The 19,230-nt window shown below is 40.1% G+C and overlaps 1 long non-coding RNA gene across 1 annotated transcript in view; it reads right to left on the bottom strand.

Moving 5' to 3' along the window:
• The window catches only part of LOC111866084, a 174,972-nt gene that overhangs the window by 93,069 nt on the left and 62,673 nt on the right, over positions 1 to 19,230 (bottom strand). Inside the window, exon 2 of the long non-coding RNA XR_002843091.2 lies at positions 11,710 to 11,789. This is a non-coding gene — a long non-coding RNA (uncharacterized LOC111866084). The remainder of the gene's footprint in view (positions 1 to 11,709; positions 11,790 to 19,230) is intronic.

Raw genomic sequence — 19,230 nt, 5'->3', positions numbered from 1 at the left:
CACTGACTTAGCCTAGCGAGAGAGAGGAGAAATTGGGAGTAACTGATGACTGGGACTATATTCTGAGGAGGAGAGCAGAAATATTTTATTGATTTGAAGGTTCACAGACACTGTCAATTTCTCATGCCTGTAAGAGTGCATGTAAAAGGGCTTTAGTAGATGATGAAGGTAAAGGGCTAGGAAGTGAAATTTGTTATGAGATGAGGGTTGGATTGGGAAGCTAATATATTGCACATGATAGCTATTTGAGTATTAACGTTGAAGGGGTCGCACCAGAATCGAATTTTAATTTAACACTGGGACGGTAAAATTGTTGGGAAACACTGATTCTCATCCCCCCTTCAACCACATCATGCATCACTTTTATCTCCTTCATTCCTACCATTCGCGTGATATTCAAAAAACCTTGTGACAAGGATAACTAGCCCGTATCCAGACGAAGACTAAGCCAATGGGAGCTCGCAATATCTACACGGATGCGTATATATATATATATATATATATATATATATATATATGAGTAACAATTTCTGCGGCAACCATGACATTTTAAGAAGCTGGGTTAGCTCAGTTGGTATAGCGACTGGACTAAGGGCTGCATGAGTGATACGGGGTTCGATTCCTGGCAGAGGTAAGAAATTTTTCTCTTCTCCGCAACGTCCAGAACGGCTTGGGTGTCCATGTAGCCTCCTATCCAACGAGTACAAGAGAACCTTTTTTATCCGCGGGTTAAGCGAGCCGGGCGTCAAGCTGACCAGTCACTTCCACCTAGTGGCTATGAATGCTTGAAGCAATATATCTACTCTCGCATCTGTCTCCATAACGTGGTTCTTAATTAATTAATCATAGGGACAGCTACCTTTTGTTCCTTTGGCGCTACAGCCCCAATTTTGGGCCTTGGCCTACGTCCACTAAACTCTCCGTTTCACTTCGGTTTACTAGATCTCAGATATTCGGTAGGACTCCTTGGGTGGGTGATCAGCTCGTCGCAAGGCCTCTGCCTGTACACAAACACAGAAAAACTCACACACACACACACACACACTAACACTAAACATCCATACCCTGAATGGGATTCGAACCCACGATCTCGGCTTCCAAGCGAATAAAGACAGTGCATGCCTTAGACCGCTCGGCTGCTGTGACCAGCCAACTGCCTTTTGCTGTTACATAATCGCTTACATACACGCCTGAGTTTATCTGAGAAAATATTTGATTTCATATCTATAAATATACGAGCATGGGCGCTAGCTTGCCATTCATCATTCCTTCAACCGAAAGCGCATGTTAAGTTTACGACGTGCATTTTTAAAACCATTTTAATAATTTTTGTCTACAACACCCAATCACCTTCTGCTTTAAAGGAGACTTTACGCGTTCACGCGTAAAATTTTCTTAATGGACAGATCAGGCCTACTTATCTGAAGAAAATATACAACACTTCTAATTTAAATCCCGTTATGTTTCTTTCCCATGTAATTGCTGTGCCTTGCCACAGAGAAGAAACTGTCTTCAGACTGACGTATGACAAAGCCTGCCACTGAATACGAGCTCCTTTCGCCAGATATTCTCAAAATCCATTCCTTAAGATCCTTAATATTGTCACCTATCTAGTGAGTAGAGGTGCAGTTTGGACTGGTAATTGGAATTATTGAACACTTATAAACTGTAGCTATTATTAATTACAGCGCGCTTGCCAATTCAACACACTCGCTTACTCACTATGGCACACCGGAAAACTGTATGTCTCCTTTAGTTGTTGCCTGGTAAACGAATCTCAAGAACATCGTTTGCTTAAGTACTCACGTCGTTACCGGCTGACGATAGGCTCAAAATATCTCCTAAAATTCTTGGCTGCAGCTATCAAATCAAGTTTTATTTTTTAATCTATGTTGCAACCGTCGATTAGTCAAGCAGCATCCGGGGCCCAAGACCAGTCTTTTGTTACTGTCAAACAGTTGCGGGTTTGTTCAAGAGGGGCACCCTCACTGACGAGGGGACGGGTCTCTCGTTTACAACTGTTCCTGACCCTCGCCAGAGCGGTCACATTTACAGCGGTCAAATTCAGTAGTATATCATTTCTATTTACAGTTTTACTACTATTAAGTCTGACAGACTTCGATGGTTCAAATTTGTGGACCAAATTTAAAGTGACAACCCAGGCAGTTCTGGAAACATGTGACCTCCTTTAGGAAAAGAAATTCTAATTCCATCCAGCTAGAGGTTGATGGTAAGCATTTAATCGAACCTAATGACAATGCTGATGAATTTTCAAAGCATTTTCAAACAGTATACCATAATCCTGGTCCTATTGTCTTCCCCAACCTATTGTCATCTTCCGAATTCTAACCTTTAGCGTCTGTTTCCGATTCTGATGTTATTAAAGCCGTTAGGCGCCGGAGACCATCTAACTCTGTTGGAGTCGACGATATCCCTAGATTCATTGTTAAGGGTTGTACTGATATATTTGTACCTATTCTGAAACATATCGTTAATCTAAGCTTATCTAAGCATTATTTTCCCTCCCTATGGAAGCAAGCAGCATTTGTCTCTGTTCTCAAAAAAGGCAACAGTACCTCTGTTAGCAATTATAGGCCTATATGCCTACTAAGAAATTCTTCTAAAATATTTGAATTTATTGTTCATGAATATGTTTCCCATTATCTAAAACCAAAAATTAGTCCTTATCACGGCTTCTCTAAACTAACTAAATCCACAAGCACCAATTTGGTGACTTACGTTGATTTTATCTCCCCTACAGTTGGCTCTCAGAGACAAGCTGATGCCATTCATTTTGATCTCAGCAATGCATTCGACCTGGTCCCACATTCTCTTCTTCACAAGCTAAGTGCTGCTGGGCTTTCTGGTGGTTATGTAAGCTGGTTTCGCAGTTACCTATCCAACCGGAAATCCCAGGTCCGTGTTTCTGGTGTTCTTTCCTCACCCTTTGAAGTTCTCTCAGGTGTACCTCAGGGATCTGTCTTGGGACCCCTTCTCTTCAATGTGTTTATTAATGACATGTGTGATGCAGTTGCCCATTCTAAGTGTCTGCTTTTTGCTGATGACGTCAAGATTTACCGAGCTATCAGTTCTCCTCAGGACTCTATACAAGGTTGGTGCAGTTCTAACTGTATGAAACTCAACATCAGTAAAACAAAGTTATATCCTTCTCCAGGAAAACCAACGTACTGAATCTACGATTATAAACTTTGTCAATCGTCAATAGCCCGGACCGATTCTATGAAAGACCTGGGAGTGTTTATTGATGCTAAGCTATATTTCCATGAGCAGGTCAGTTACATTTTCTCTCACTGTGCTAAACTGTTGGGTCTAGTTCGTAACATTACTTTCAATTTCTCATCTCTAGACTGTATGCTCAGATTGTACACTTCATTAGTTAGATCTGAGCTTGAATATGCGCCCGTAGTCTGGAATTCGATTACGTCAACTGATGCCAACAGCTGGAACGCATCTAGCAGAGGTTTGCGGCTCTTTGATTTAATCGTTTCTATCCTCAAGTCCATTACAATTATTCTCTTGCTCTTGAGGAGTTAAAATTGCATACTTTGCGCACTGGGAGACATCGCCTCGATGCTCTCTTTCTTACTCAAGTTTACTTTGGCTCGAAATTCTGCCCTTCTCTTCTGGAAATTGTTGGTTACCGAGTTCCTGCTCGGTATATCAGAGACTTTGCTCTGTTCAGTGTTTGCTCCTCATGTAAAAATTGTCCCTCTGCTAGATGTGCAGCAGCTGCTAATGTTGTCTGCAGGGATGTTGACGTATTCGGAGCTAGGAAAGTTCTCCCCAAACGATTTTTAAATACTCTGATAGTATAATTGTTAGTATTATTATTTACATGTACATTATACAATAATTAAACTGAATTATTATCCTCTCTGAAAATCTATAATTTTCATTTCTCAATTAAATATTTATACGTTTCATTTCTCAGTTCTGAACAACGACTTAGATTTATTGTATGTTAAAGAAATTATTACTATTATTATTATTTGTTTGTTTGCTTGGCAGCATTATTGATTTATGTTAATGAATTACTATTAGTGTTGTTTTTTGTTTGTTTACTTGTGTGCATTAATGCGTTTTCCACGAGTGCTTGCCTGTAATTAGTCTTTGACTTTATGTTGTGATTGTCCGTAATGTAATTACTTGTATCTACACTGTGCTCTGTCTGTAATTGACCTTGCGGCTGTTGACTCGGCACATAAATAATAAAGAATTGACATGAATTATTATCCTCGTTATCTTCTCTCCTTATTATCCACCCTCATCATAATCGCCGTCGTATTATCATCATTGTCAACTTCTTCTTCAGCATCAACACACACAACCTTCATCACAATGAACACTACCACTATCATCATTTTCACACAATTTCGTTGTTCGGAAATTGACCTCACATACGTGCCTACTCAGGGCAAGTCCCATGGGACACCCGTGCTCTGTCATCTTCGCATTTATTTCTTATGTAAACTTAAAAAAGTCCTAAATAATGAAGTGACTGCAATATAAATGTTATAAAATTCATACAGCTTATTCTAACACATAAATATTGCAGCACAAAATCCAGACAACCGGGATAACACATTCAGATTATGTCTCGCGTCTGTCTCCTATGACCTCATTAATTACAAATGCATTTCTAACATTATAGAGAGCTATAAAGAAGAGATAAAGACTCATAACAGTCTTACAGGATAATGATAAGTTTTTACTCAAGAGACATACACTCAGAACTTTCTTCTTGAGAGTTACACTTCTTCGTTTGTATGAATTCGCTGTGCTGATCCAATTTACGTGTCAGTTTTTTATCGGACTTGTTTCACATATGGGATACGGCTCTGTAACAACGTTTGCATTTAATTAGGCGGATACTGTGGAAAATATTGTGACCTAAGGGAGGGAGAGCGAGAAAAAGCGCATGGATACTGCAGAGTATGGAACTTCATATTTTTCCCCATTCGCTGAATAGTATCACTGTAATTACATAAAAATGAGACAGGTGAGTCACACACAAATACCGGTGTGAAAGTACGTTCTGCAGCGTAAGAATTACCCAACAGTTTTCCTTTACGAGTAAATATATAAACAGAATTTGAATATAGTCAGAGGCACTGATACACAAAGTAATGTTTTCTGATCCTCACCTAAGTACAAAGGACACTCTCGAATTGTGGCTCAGGAACACATGACTGAAGTTCTTCTTGAATTTCTTCAGTATCCTCGACAAAATATGTCTTTGGCTAATATTCTATAAATATCCATTTCGATTCAGAGCTGAAAACCCCCATCCCCTTTAGTTCTTTGTGTTTGGTCCCTACACCAAAATATCAGAGTAGCGAAACGGTAGGTCAATAAGCGGAATGCAAAAATTTGACTGGCTATGGCGGTTGTCTAATCCAATTCCTAACTCAGAACTTACCTCGAAGCAACAAAAACAAACTCCGTGACTTTAGTCCGTAAGCGAACTATGCCGACTGAGCGACCGCAGCTTGTCGGCGAAGTTAGTGCCAACTTTCGCGGATAAAGGGTGTCGCGTGGTCAGCGCAACGAATCCCCACGGCCGTTAATTTCGGTTTTAAAGGGCGCAGGAAAACTCTAGAAACGTAAAGTCAGGACGACCGAATTCTCGGAAGAGGTTCGAACAGAGTACCTATCGAATATGAATCAAGAGCGCTATCGCTAAGATAACCCGCTCTATAATAAAGAAAACCATTAAGCCTATAATTGTAGCTATAGGCAACATGTTCTCCAGTAAGGCACAGATCTTACGCCTCCAGATTATTTCGGTGAAAATATGCATATGTTGTGCTGTAGGAATCTTGACAATATGATCAACACAGGCTAAAGAGCCAGAAAAGTGTTATGTTCTAAGTGTGATAACATAAGCATTTCGTTGCACACTACGACCCGCTATAAACTTCACACATACATTTCATGACATTTGGGACCTACAATAAACGAATACACAGCACACTTCATCGATGCCCAAATGATGCCTGACCCATGAATATAAAAAGTGTATTTCTGACGGCAATGCTAAAAGTTCATGTGTCGAGAAAATTATCGCCCTTCTCTGGGACGACGTGATAACAAGGGTGGCAAGCTTCTGAGTCTTAAAATAAATGAGAATCCTACGTTATAATAATTTCTAAACAAACACTCCTACATTCGAGAGTGTTCGTAAAATTCTGACGCTTGGAAATGCGCCCGAAACTTTAGTGGGCCATAAAATGTTTACTGGTATATAAAATGCATACTGTAGTAGGTGTCTGACATTAACTAAATCATTCATAGAAGCGAGAACATTTCAACTGAGACGGAGTTCAATATCATTTCCATGTAACCTATTATCTTTAACGGCCTCTGGTCTCATATTACGAATCCTTTTCTTTTAAACTGCAATGCATAACACTATTAATGTTCACCGAATCCCAAGCATTGTTAACTAATTCCACCATTATGACAGTTCAAAAGTGAATTATCGTGTTCACAGAACTCCTCATTGGTGTCTATCGTGGACCAATTTAATCCAATCCCTACTTTCACAATGTCTATGCCTAATATTATCATATAACTTATGCCGAGATTTCCAAAGTTTGCTAATCCCTCCAATTTCTCACAATAAATGTATTAATTTCACATTTCTTTCCTGTGTGTTATATTTTCAGTCTCAATGATTTGATCGCTCTAATAATGTTTAGTGAAGAGTACAAATTGTGAAGCTACTCGTCTTATAACTTTAATTTTCCATTTTGTTGTTGCGTCCTCTTTCTTATGCGCAATGCAACGAAACTTCTCCAGTAGAGCACAGATCGTGCCACCCACGCTTTCTTATGCGCAATACAACGAAACTTCTCCAGAAGAGCACAGATCGTGCCACCCACGCTTTCTTATGCGCAATACAACGAAACTTCTCCAGAAGAGCACAGATCGTGCCACCCACGCTTTCTTATGCGCAATACAACGAAACTTCTCCAGAAGAGCACAGATCGTGCCACCCACGCTTTCTTATGCGCAATACAACGAAACTTCTCCAGAAGAGCACAGATCGTGCCACCCACGCTTTCTTATGCGCAATACAACGAAACTTCTCCAGAAGAGCACAGATCGTGCCACCCACGCTTTCTTATGCGCAATACAACGAAACTTCTCCAGAAGAGCACAGATCGTGCCACCCACGCTTTCTTATGAGAATGCAACGAAACTTCTCCAGAAGAGCACAGATCGTGCCACCCACAAGTTGTCTGTTATAGGGATGCTCTGAATAAAGGTGAGAAATTGAGTATTATTGTACGGTAATGACGATATACTCGTATATGTATCACGAAACAATGGCACTGCACAAATTTACTGCCCTTAAATTACTTGCAAGAGGCAGCTTGAGTCACATGTCACGTGATCTTCACTCACTACTGTCCCGTAATGTTACAGAAGATGTGTTGCATGGCAACGGTCCGTCCGCGTGCATTGAAAACACTGTTCCTCTATTGGTGGCTCCTTGTGTTTTGTCGGCGTTATCTAGCAACCGCCGATGTTTACACATTCACTGCCTAGCAACGGGTCTACACGCCAAAATACATAGACATGTAAGTGTGTAGTACATATATTACACAACTACTCTTCTGGCTTTAAAACGCCAGAAGGAGAGAGCTGTATTTCAGTTAGGTAGTTTGCATTGTTCTTCTTGGTACTGGTGAGCCCAGAGGCCCGAGACGGGAATTTGCGTTATAGGAAGGTCATTTTAGAGAGGGTTAGGTAAAAACGAAGCATGGTCACTACTAGAGGACAGGTGAGGTTTCTGAGTGTGGGGCTGCATTACACTAAAATGACTGGAAGCGCAATCCGAGCCACATAGGTACGGAGTTTTAAGGGGATGGTATGTTAGGGAAATTTCGCTGTGCTTCGTTCTCATGTTGCTTTAACAGATGTTATTGATTTGTAGTTATAAAATCCTAATCACTTTCGTCTAAAACAACAAGGAAAATTATTTCCTTTGTTAAGATTAGTACATTGAGGTCAGAACATTTCTTTACATTCTAAATAATATTTGAGACCAGCCAAATATATTTGTATTTCCCACCGTTAGAGTTATTAAATAAAAATTATTATATTCGTGGGTCTCATAACAGACAGAGGATAGATAAAAGATATAAAATATTGAAGAAAAGTAAGAAAAGAGAATACTTGGGAGACCTAGCCATGGATGGAAGTATGGTATTAAAATAAATTTGTGAGTTATGGAATCAACTGGCAAACTAAAAGAAATTAGGACATTGCTGAGTCTCAGAATAGGTAATGGTCTGCAGAAGAAGAGCATGAAGAAGCAGAAGAAGAAGAAAAAGAAAATGCAAAATGTCAACATAATTTGTCTGTCGCTTTACTAAGGTCTCAAATTATGCTTCACAAATGGTGTGCTATTCTTTTAAATTTTCCCAAGCTGAGATCTATGGAAATAAATCTTTTTTCCACTAATTTCCATGGTAAAATGTAATTTATGTTTTCAGAAAGCGACAAACAGCGATTTTTAACGATTTAGAGATGACAGGAGTTTTTCTTTTTCAGAGCCGTTGTAATTAAATACAAGATACATCCAGACTATGCGTGGAAGCGAGACGTCTCATGCGTAAGAGAGGAAACATTAACGGTGGAGCTCTATCGTGACTTTATAACAGGTCGACAAGTCGTTATGCATGGGAGGTAACGCGTCATTTAATTGAATGATTTCGCGACCTTCGTTAAATTCCAATTTTAATGATGAAGAAAGTTTTTTTATTGTTCCTTTATTGTTAATGACAGATGAGAATACTGTACTGCTGTGTACTGAGAGCAAGAAGAGCGCTTTACCCCAACATTTTTATCTCATGTTGAAGCCGTATGAAACGAGAGGTCACTGGTCGCTAGGTCAAAATTTAATAAAAAATTAAATTTTTGTTCAAACATAAAAGCGAAGAGAAATGGTTTTAATATTTCTGAGAAAGCTAACCAAGATTCAGTATGGTTTATTTGATAAAACGGACCGCGATTATCGCAAAACCTTTAGAACAGTCTTGATTAAATTGATTAAATTTCACCCTCTCAGGAAGATTTGACAGCTTCATTTTGGCACATACGCAACGTTATTTAAACTGGGGCAATAGCTTTTGCCACCCGAAATATGACTCTTATTTTGATGTTATCAAAAAATGTTTCCAACAAAACTTACATGCTGACAAAGAGCTTATAACTTGAGCGGAACAGATTTTTTCGATATGGAGTCGTTTTGGGGATATCAAGATCACCTGACTTTTTGAAACGACTCTTTGCAATTTTTCCATAGATTGCGCTGTAGAGTAGACAGAGACAAACTCAATGACATACTGAATGCACAAGGTCAGGCTTCTGCTGGTTTTCTGTCGTATCGCTCCTTATTATTAATCTTAATTTATAGTTTTTTATATTAGATGCTCGAAGTGAACCCCTCAGCAGTAATACAATACTGAAATCATTCCATGAAGTAGTCAGAGATATTTCACGTGACAAAAGTTATTGCCCAGTTAAGTACATATACGTGCTTGCGTCCTTGTGTATATGCGAGCGCGCGCGTTCTAAGTATGTGATATTGGGAAATACGTATAAGTTTGCAATCAACATGACTGATGACGAAATCTACTGGTGTGTGTTATGCAGCATACGCATAAGGCGTAACGGCGTAACTGAGTAGCAAGGATCCTTCCTACTGGCTACGGCAGAATTATCAACGGTTGCGAGCAAAAATTTTATAACTGGACCGACGAATTACTTTCTCATTTTGCGTAATGTTCATTAACCCTCAAGTAAACTCAGGTTTCATATACATATGTGCATTAAACAATTATTTCGTTTGTTTACTCTATATTTACTATACAAATTAAAAATTCAGAGACTGGATTTCTTCTGAATACTATATACAAATGCAGTTCGTACCTCATACTAGTACAAATTTTGGAGGAGAATTTTACACAGTTCTTCTTCAAGAACATCTTCAAGTTGCTTTATGGATGTTGGAGGGGGGACCCTGTTCCCACCCTAGTCTCCAGAACTGACCAGAGTGCTTGAATGATGCAGGGAAATAACATCCGGGTAATGAGATTCATCTGATTACCCAACCTGTCCACGAACTCCCTTGCAGTAATTCCTCTTGAAGGGTAATAACTGGACCAACCGAATACAGTACCACGACGTTGCTGCCCAAACCATCACAGAAGCCCGACCCCGGGTTTCAATGTTGGAACCAGGCAATCCGGAGTGTAGGCTTCTCTGGGTATTCTCCGAACGTAAACTCTTCCTGATGGATGTAAGGAACAGCGTGAAAGACGACTTATCTGATCATACTAAGCGTTTCCTGTTGTCTAATTGTCTGATGTCCAGGCTTTATACTTTGCACATCTGAGCATTTCTCTTAGCAATAGGAGGTTTAGCAATTAGAGCCCTACCGTGGATATTGGTTTTGTGAAGCTCAGTTCAACAGTTTTCTTGGAAACAGGGTCTTCAAAATTAATATTCGGTTCTGCTCTCCTGTCACCTGTGCTGCAGTAGCTGTGTGATTTCTCGAAACAATCCTTCTCAATATACTACGATTTCTTTCGGTCACTGTTGATTTTCGCACACTGTTCCTCTTTGTTGATGCTGTCTTCCCATGATTTGTGTATGCCGAAACAACTTAACCACTGTAGCTCTTGATACACCTAACAATGTGTCAGATTTGTTCCAGATTCTCCAGCTAAACACACACCAAGGATCCGTCCTCTTTCAAAATTGGTCAAGTATACCATTTTCCGATCCTTTCACACGGAATGTCAGTCGACACAGTCACTAATGCACTTTCACGAGCACAAGAGAATGAAAACAAAAGCAAGATCAATACTCAGCCTTGCCAACTGAAGCTATTTCAATGTGGCTAACACAAATTCTATTCCTCAGTTTCTTAGTGTTCAATTATTTTGTCCACCTCACGTAAAAACACACACACACCCAATTCCTTCTTCTTACTTAAGAACTTTCAGAATATACTGCTATGAATAATTGGATAGGTAAACTACGAATTAGAAAATATGTGTAATAATCCATCTGTCAACTAATTTTAGGGAACTTACTGACATTTTCCTGAACGTAGAATTCTAGCACAGCTGCATTCCAGGTCGACATATGGAACCAGATTCTTCCTCATGAGAATCAAGAATATGAAACACTCGACCGCAACGTTCCGTTTCATATAAAAATATACACATACATACATACATACATACATACATTTGTGCAGAGAGCGGAGGAGAAGAGAGAGAGAGAGATAAATGGTATACGGGAAGAACGTGAGGTCGGTGATGAAGTTTAAGAGATGGCAAGATCACTTTTACAGAGTGGGTGAAGGCAAGTAGTTGAGAGCACAGAACTACAAGTTTATATTGCGAAGACAACTGTGTGACATTCAACACTGCAAATGCGTAGGCATCTTCCCCCAGCTTTCGTGGCAACTATTATCAATCGACAGCGACGTACGTGAGGCGGTGAGACAAGAAAAATAACTAATGTACATGGTAAATTTCTGTCAGAATGTGAGCACAATAAAATATTTTAACTCTTTCGTAAGTAGATCTCACCATATTTCCAAAAAATAACACAATATGAGAGAGAGAACTGCAAGTGAGCGAGCAACTGATAACATCCACGTACCTTGGTCCCGAAATGCCTCCTGAAACGTCGTCTTGTAGGCGAAATTAGCAGTTCTTTTTTGGCAGAATTTGAGCCGGCACCTAGACAAGAAGAATAAATACTATGAGCAAACTTATTACACCACACTTATTATATTTCAAATTAACTGGTCAATTTCAGTTACGAATTTCAACGACTTTAATCAGCCTTGTGCCCGTATCACACACCTACTGCTTCCACACACAATCACACGCATGTCTGGTTGTATATGAATATATAGGTTGATGATGCTAATAATTTTATTTTTTTGACGTTAAATGAGCGGGAACCTGGTAAATACGACAAACGCCACCCGGACTATGCTAGACGGAACAAAATAGATTTTGCTTGGGAAGGAATTTCTCGTGAGATGAAGTCTGGTATTTATGTATGTTTTTCATAATCAGAACTTACAATGAGACCCAAACACAGAAGAGATCTGCTTCAGAAACACGAGCAGAATAATAAAATAAAAATATGTCCCATGCTGTGTGATACAAGTCAGCAATCAGACTAGTCTTCCTGCTCTAAAATTACTTACTTACTTACTTACTTACTCATGGAGCTGAGCCCTTCTTGAGGAGCCGCCAATTCTGCAGCTACTCAAGAATTTCCCAGCATTTTATAGAACCCGAAGGTTCATCACCGTGTTCACAAGAGCCCTTCACTGGTCCCTATCCTGAGTCAGATTTATCCAATCCATACCATTCCATCCTATCTCTCTAAGATCCATTGTAATATTGTCCACCCATCTACGCCTTGGTCTTCCTTGTGGTCTCTTTCATTCTGGCTTTCCCACCAATATCCTATACGCATTCCTCGCCTCCCCCATTCGTGCTACATGACCTGCCCACCTCATCCTCCTTGACTTGATCATTCTAATGATACCTCCTCTAAAATTATCAGTTGAATTCAATTAATGTAAGTCCACTGAGATGGAATTGCTCCTACTAGCGTTAAGAAATAATCTTTCAGCTGATTTCGCCGGCGCTGTACACACGATAATCTTTGCCTTCCAACATTATCATCATCAACTTCAATTATAATATGATGACTTGATTCATTTACTGTGTAGTTTTCAGCTCCTTCTCAAAGAGCCCTTCCCCGATTCGAATGAAATTTTGGAGTGAAATGGATGATTTAATGGCTTCATTCACAGTTTCTTCTTGGCATTTAGTAGGACAAATGAACATTCTACAATTTTCCGGGCACGCGAGAGCCTGTATTTACTCATACGCAGTTTGTTAGTCAGCATTCTTCTAGGGTGAAGTCTCATTAAATTTATTTTTGATGGAAATGATTTAATGTACTTCACGGCTGTCATTCAGCGGTGTGGAAGATGGAAATGGGGTATGCAGTTCTTTCTTCTCCAGCATCTCTCTGAGGGTAGAGGCCCTGAACCAGACCCGCTGCTGTTCTTGCCGAAATCTCCGAAATAGACAGTAGCACACAGCGATATAAGCTTCTTGTCCTTAGAACAACCAAGACGACTGCCAGTAGCCTTTACTTGGCAAAGAAAGTCGGTTAATCGCCTTGGATCCGGTTGATAACTTGCTTCATGGACTACATGAAGCAACAAACGCAATCGAAACTCCAGACCCAGATGCAGAATTTTAACATAGACTATCCCCAGACATGAAACCAATGACTTCTAGGCAAAAATGTAAGTTTAAAATAAAATGTAAGCTCTGAATTTAACGGATGAGATATTGAAAGATACAGGAAGTGACCAGCAGTCTTCCGCAGGACAGAGTGAAACATCCACCGTTGATCATAAGACATCTCTGGAAGAAGTATAGGATAAGTCCCAGTCAGCGATAACTTTTTGGGAGGCGGAATAGCGGAAATTAGGAAATATCGACCAGCATTTATTGACCCGGATGACAGAAACTGATTGTAACTAACAATGTGAAACAAAACGTCTAGCAATGGTAAGGCATTTGTTTAGATATCTGCAGAACATAATAATCAGTAATCCTTCTTCTCCTGACACAGCTGTACGGGTATTCATATATTTTCTTCGAATTTGAGGTCCTACAAGATCCATTAATAAAGAAATGCTTTCAATGCTCTTTCAGTAAAATGGCTTGAACAGTTCTCGATCAGGGTTAAGTTCTTTCGAAACAATATAATCACCTTAGTTGAAATTGTCGCTGAAGAACGGATGCATTCAGCTTTTCTTTTTCTCCTGTCCTCTCCTCTTGCGTAGTCTCAACCACCCCCATACTATGACAGGATCAGTACTATTACCTGACACTGCAGAAGAGAAGCGCACGAAATTAGAAATTACAATCACGCATTAAGTCGGACGAACAGAGCCACTTGAGATGATATGAGCAACTAATCAAACATAAGTCTCCTCAGTGTGCGCCTGTGAATTTGGAACCAGTTGCCTGCCTCAAATCTGTGACGTATCTCGGAAGTTACGGTTGTCACTTCCTTCGGTGTGACCTCGCTCTTGGAAGTAACTTAGCGCTAATGCTAGTTCACACAGCCTGCAGTTCATTACGGCACGTGCTAAACTTCTCAGTCTGCTTTATCTTCACCAGCTGTCGCCTGGTAACGGCTTGCAACACCGTAGCTGCCTCACCTTCCGTGTTCACATCGTTATTGGCCGGCGACTGTCTCAAAACTAGCTAAATTTTAGACCTGTCCTGATTAAAATACATCGGCACTGACGGCACAGAAAACACCTCTCCCAACAGTCAAGTCAAAGTCAAAGTCAAAGTCACATTGCGACTGACGGTCAGTCAGTATGTCTGTCTTGGTGTCGAGCCCCAGCTGGGGTTCATCACCAGATATTTTTTCTTTTCGTTTTTTTCTTATATGAAAGTTACTGTCCTGTCCATTTGGGGCACCCTCTCTGACGAGAGGTCGGGTCTGTCTAGTCACTTGAATGGTCGTATGTCTGACCGCCGCCATGTTTAAGCCTCTTATACTTTCTGTGTCGGGCTTCGCCTTTCCCGATGTTGCGAACTTTCTCATTTTCATGATTTTGTATGACTTCTGCTTATTGCATGCATAACACTGTTATATAGTCATATATGTACGGGATTCTGAACGCCATGTGCAAATCGCGACCGGTGTGCGCCTCGGAAATTGCCAATGGTGCGGAGAACCTTGTGTTGCAGGCGCTGCAATTTCACTAGATGAGTGTCTGCCGCAAATTCCCAGGCGGGACTAGCATAAGTCATTACGGATCTAATGAGAGTTTTGTGGAGGGTCAGTTTAATATTAGCACTCAAACGCTCACTTTTGAATATGGAATATACTCTAATGAATGTTCTGTAGGCCTTGGCTTCGATCATTTCTATGTGAAATCTCCATGTAACTCTCCTATCGAAGATTACTCCTAGATACACGTATTTTGCGCTATTTACAAATGAAATATTTGGTCCCTTTAGAGTAAGACTAGACTCAGGCGGTGGACGACTACGAGAGAAATTGACCCCCCAAGTCTTATCTTCATTAATTTTAATGTTCCAGCGCTCAAACCAGGTCTCCATTGAGCTGAGACCGCGATGGAGTTTTCTGACAATAAAACCCTCCTTGCGATCTGTAGCATACAGACAGATGTCGTCCGCAAAGAGGGCCAGGTGAACACCATGTGTTTGGGGGTCATCATTAATGTACAGATTGAAAAGGGCAGGGGACAGTACCAAACCTTGTGGCACTCCTGCTTGCATTTCTCTTGGCGTTGACATTTATCCTTCAACCGAAACCCTGAATTTACGTTGAGAGAGAAATGACCCAATAAGTTTGGTCAAACTGTTCTACTCGTAGAATTGCAATTTGGATAACTTATACAGCAAGCCTGAGTGCCACGTGGTATCAAAGGCTTTTTCGATGTCCAAGAACACCGCAGCCGTAGACATTCTTTTGTTGACATTAAGAGTCACGTGGTCCGCCAGCCTCATACATTGCAATGTCGTGCTGTGACGTGCACGGAAACCAAACTGACTTGCGTTGAGCAGGCCTCTTTCTTCAATATGTTTACGGAGCAATTTGAAAATCACTTTTTCGAATAGTTATCCTGTCGTGGACAGGAGGCTGATCGGACGTAAATTTTGCGGGAATTTCGGGTCTTTGCCGGGTTTAGGTAAAGTTATTACTTTTGCTTCTTTCCAAGTATTTGGAAAATGAGAGAGCCGAAAACAGTGATTGAATAAGTGAGTTAGGTGAACCAATGGTCGCCTTGGAAGGTGCCTGAGGCATTCATTTGGGATGCCGTCAATTCCACGGGCCTTTTTTAAGTCCAGTGATTTTATTAATTTCTGAACGTCACAAGGTCTGATCCTTAGAGGGGGGTTTTCATCCACGGCTTCCAGCAGAGCTTGAACTCTAGCCTCTACCTACCGTTCATGGTTATCGTCGCACAGGTCATGCGGCGTGAACTGAATTTCCAAACAGTCGGCAATTTCGTTGGTCTCCCAGTAGTTCATCTGTTGTTGCTTCACGTAGCTATTGCACGGACCACGTAGAGAACACCGCTCGCAATTATCCCATTGTTGCGTGTTATGAACCTGTTGCCTACCAACAGGTCTACATGCAAACATTCTGTTTGGAAGAGTACGTATAAATTTAAAAACAACTGAAATATGGTAGTGACAGTAAATTATACATCAACTGCAGAGATTGTAGATCTTCAATTAAGATGAGATGATGATAATGAATAATTAATTTGAAAGAATTGAAAACAAGGCAGTCGATAATTATTACAAGGTACTGTTATGAAATTCTCTTAGAAAAACAGAGAAAATTTATAAAATTATAAGTTAGGAAAGTAAGCGCCCCGTCAGAAACATGAACCAGGCATAAAATTCTACTGAACTAACATTTTCGGTCCTAGTGACCTGGAAGTTCGGAAATCACTACAAAATTAAAAAAAAAATGGTAGCCTACATTTCTAAAAATTACCATGATCTCTACAAAATATGGCAAAATGACATACAATCATTCATTTTTGAAAGTGATTATACTGCCAACTGCATTCTGACAGCTCGAACTGATATAACATGCGGCAAACACGTGGGGACGCAGATTCATTACTAATAAAACAAATGGAATTTGAGGCGGTGACTGGCGATTAATTGAGTTGTATTGACGCATACTACACTTGCAGGAATGAGAGAAATTAATTATGGAATATGCCTGTTCAGTGCGACAGATTACGTTCTGATGACGATTAAATTAACGACTGTCAAAAGAAACTTCCGTAAGAACTTACTCAGCATTGTTGAGCGGAACCTCCGATTACACTGGCTTGCAGAGGGTCGATTAGCATTTTGTGCGCCGATTCATTCTCAACAAGAACTTTGTTAAGTGGGGACATTTTGTTACCAGTTCCCCACAATTTATTTATGTAACTTTTACTTCTACTTATTTGGTTGATTATTTATTTATTTCGCAATTATAATATTGCGCCATAACACCTAGAAATCTTGGAATCACAGACATATCATAGAAGCGTCCTTTAGTAAGAAACGTCGCGAGCTACAGACACGCCCACAACCGCCGAAGACAAAGCTCACGTTCCCGCTGTCTCATCACAGTGCTTTTTGCATACTGCGAGCAAGTAAATTGACAAAGGATCTGTTATAAGAATGTGTTAACACAGCCGAAAGTCGGAATTCCCTCACACACAGGTTTTACGAAAGTGACTAATTAAGTACCAACTAATATCTATTTAACAGCATGCCACAAGTCCTTCTTGAGAAAACAATACTTATTCAGTACTTCGGATATTTCAACCCCATTTGTAGAACAAGAATTTAATTACAGTTTCCATGACAGCCGACAATATACATAAGCTAATAATGTGGTTATAAATTTGATAATTTCAAACTGTGTCACTGCACAGCTTCTATTTATTTTGAAGTTTTCGCTTCTTAGAAGGCTAACTCCATCGTAATTAGCTTTTTTTTCTGAAATATACGTGTATGTCTGCTTTCTGTTATTATCACACTCACTGAATTATATGAAATCCTCGTCGTAACTTCTGTTTACATCAAAGTCTCAGAACAGGAAGTAAAACGTTCATGAGGAACCCATGAGGCGTACAATTTATATGTAACAAGAACCTTATAAAAGTATGAAGTGTAAATACCTTATTTAATTTATTGGAACTTATTAAGAAGTACACAAGGTTTCCAATTGATCCTTACGTAAGTGTTCTGTGCAGTAAAAATGAAGAATGAAACTACTAAACCATATTTTTCTGGAAACGACAAGAAGATTTCAGCGAGACGAATTCAAAATTATAGCTGTGAAATAGATGTGCTAGCATTATTTTTTTCCTTTGGCGTTACAGCACCAATTTGGGCCTTGGTCTACCTCCATGAACTTCTCCGTTTCACTTCGGTTTACTACACCTTAGATATACGATAGGACTCCTTGGGCGGGTGATCAGCTGGTCGCAAGGCCTCTACCTGTACACAAATATAGGAAAAACGCACACAAACATCTATGCCTTGAGTGGGATTCTAACCCATGATCCCGGCTCCCGATCGAGGGAAGACAGACCCCTGGGCTACTGTGACTGCCTTCGTACTGGCATTGTGTCCAGCGTGAATTAAATGGTATAAAGATTCCGGTTTCGCGAGACCTTCGTGTCGTAAATATAGTACAGTTAATCCTGCCTTAATTAAAGCTAAGAAAGAAAGGAAACGTATTTTCATTTGAAAACTATTTATTATGGAGAACAAAAATTTCAAAACATTAAAACTTCATTAAATAAACAGAAACAAGTTAACATATAAACTGAGAAGGATACAGAATTTGAAGAAAAATGGTCTCATTCTCTTATCGTTTTCTGTTTACATAATGTTTTCCTCGCTGAGTTATACGTATATAATTTGTTCGAGAAAGAACAGGCCTGTTCTAAATGGAAACTCAAGCCGACAACGTGACGGCGCCCAAGAATAATGTACTACCTTAGTCCTTTACTGTATAGGGCTTAGTTAGTTAGTTATTAGAGAGGGTGGGTTTCCCCATGCACTTAGACCTGTAGTGGTCCATTGTGCTTCCTCTATGATTTCTACCAGTCTCTATATCCTACCGGTACTGGTGCTTACCATCAGTCCCGCCCAGCCAGCGAGACCGGCTCTACTGGCTGAGAAATGAGGTTCTTTAACGTGCCGTAAAGCTACGACACGGGACCCACGGCTTAAAGTCCCTCCCGGAGGACTTGTTCCCTTAATTTTGCCGCCCTTAAAAATTCGACGACCTCCGCCGGGTATTTGAACCCGCGTACTACGAGTCATGAGGTGGGAACGTTACCTCTAGACTACGGAGGCCGCTTTGTATAGGGCTTATTATGCTTTATCATTCGCAAACTGCATTTTGCCCACAGAAATGACATACTAATTACATACATTCTCAGTATGAAGAATGACTCTCCCTAAACAGATTAACCGACTGGTATTTGTGTGGAGAAGCAGTGAAATAATTCATATTTTCATGACGGTGACGTCTGGATAATTGTCTTGTTGGATATGATGTGCT

The sequence above is a fragment of the Cryptotermes secundus genome, unplaced genomic scaffold (genome assembly GCF_002891405.2).
Source record: "Cryptotermes secundus unplaced genomic scaffold, Csec_1.0 scaffold318, whole genome shotgun sequence".
NCBI lineage: Eukaryota > Metazoa > Arthropoda > Insecta > Blattodea > Kalotermitidae > Cryptotermes > Cryptotermes secundus.
Note: the sequence above shows the minus strand (reverse complement) of the source record. Positions and strands in the feature narration are given on the sequence as shown.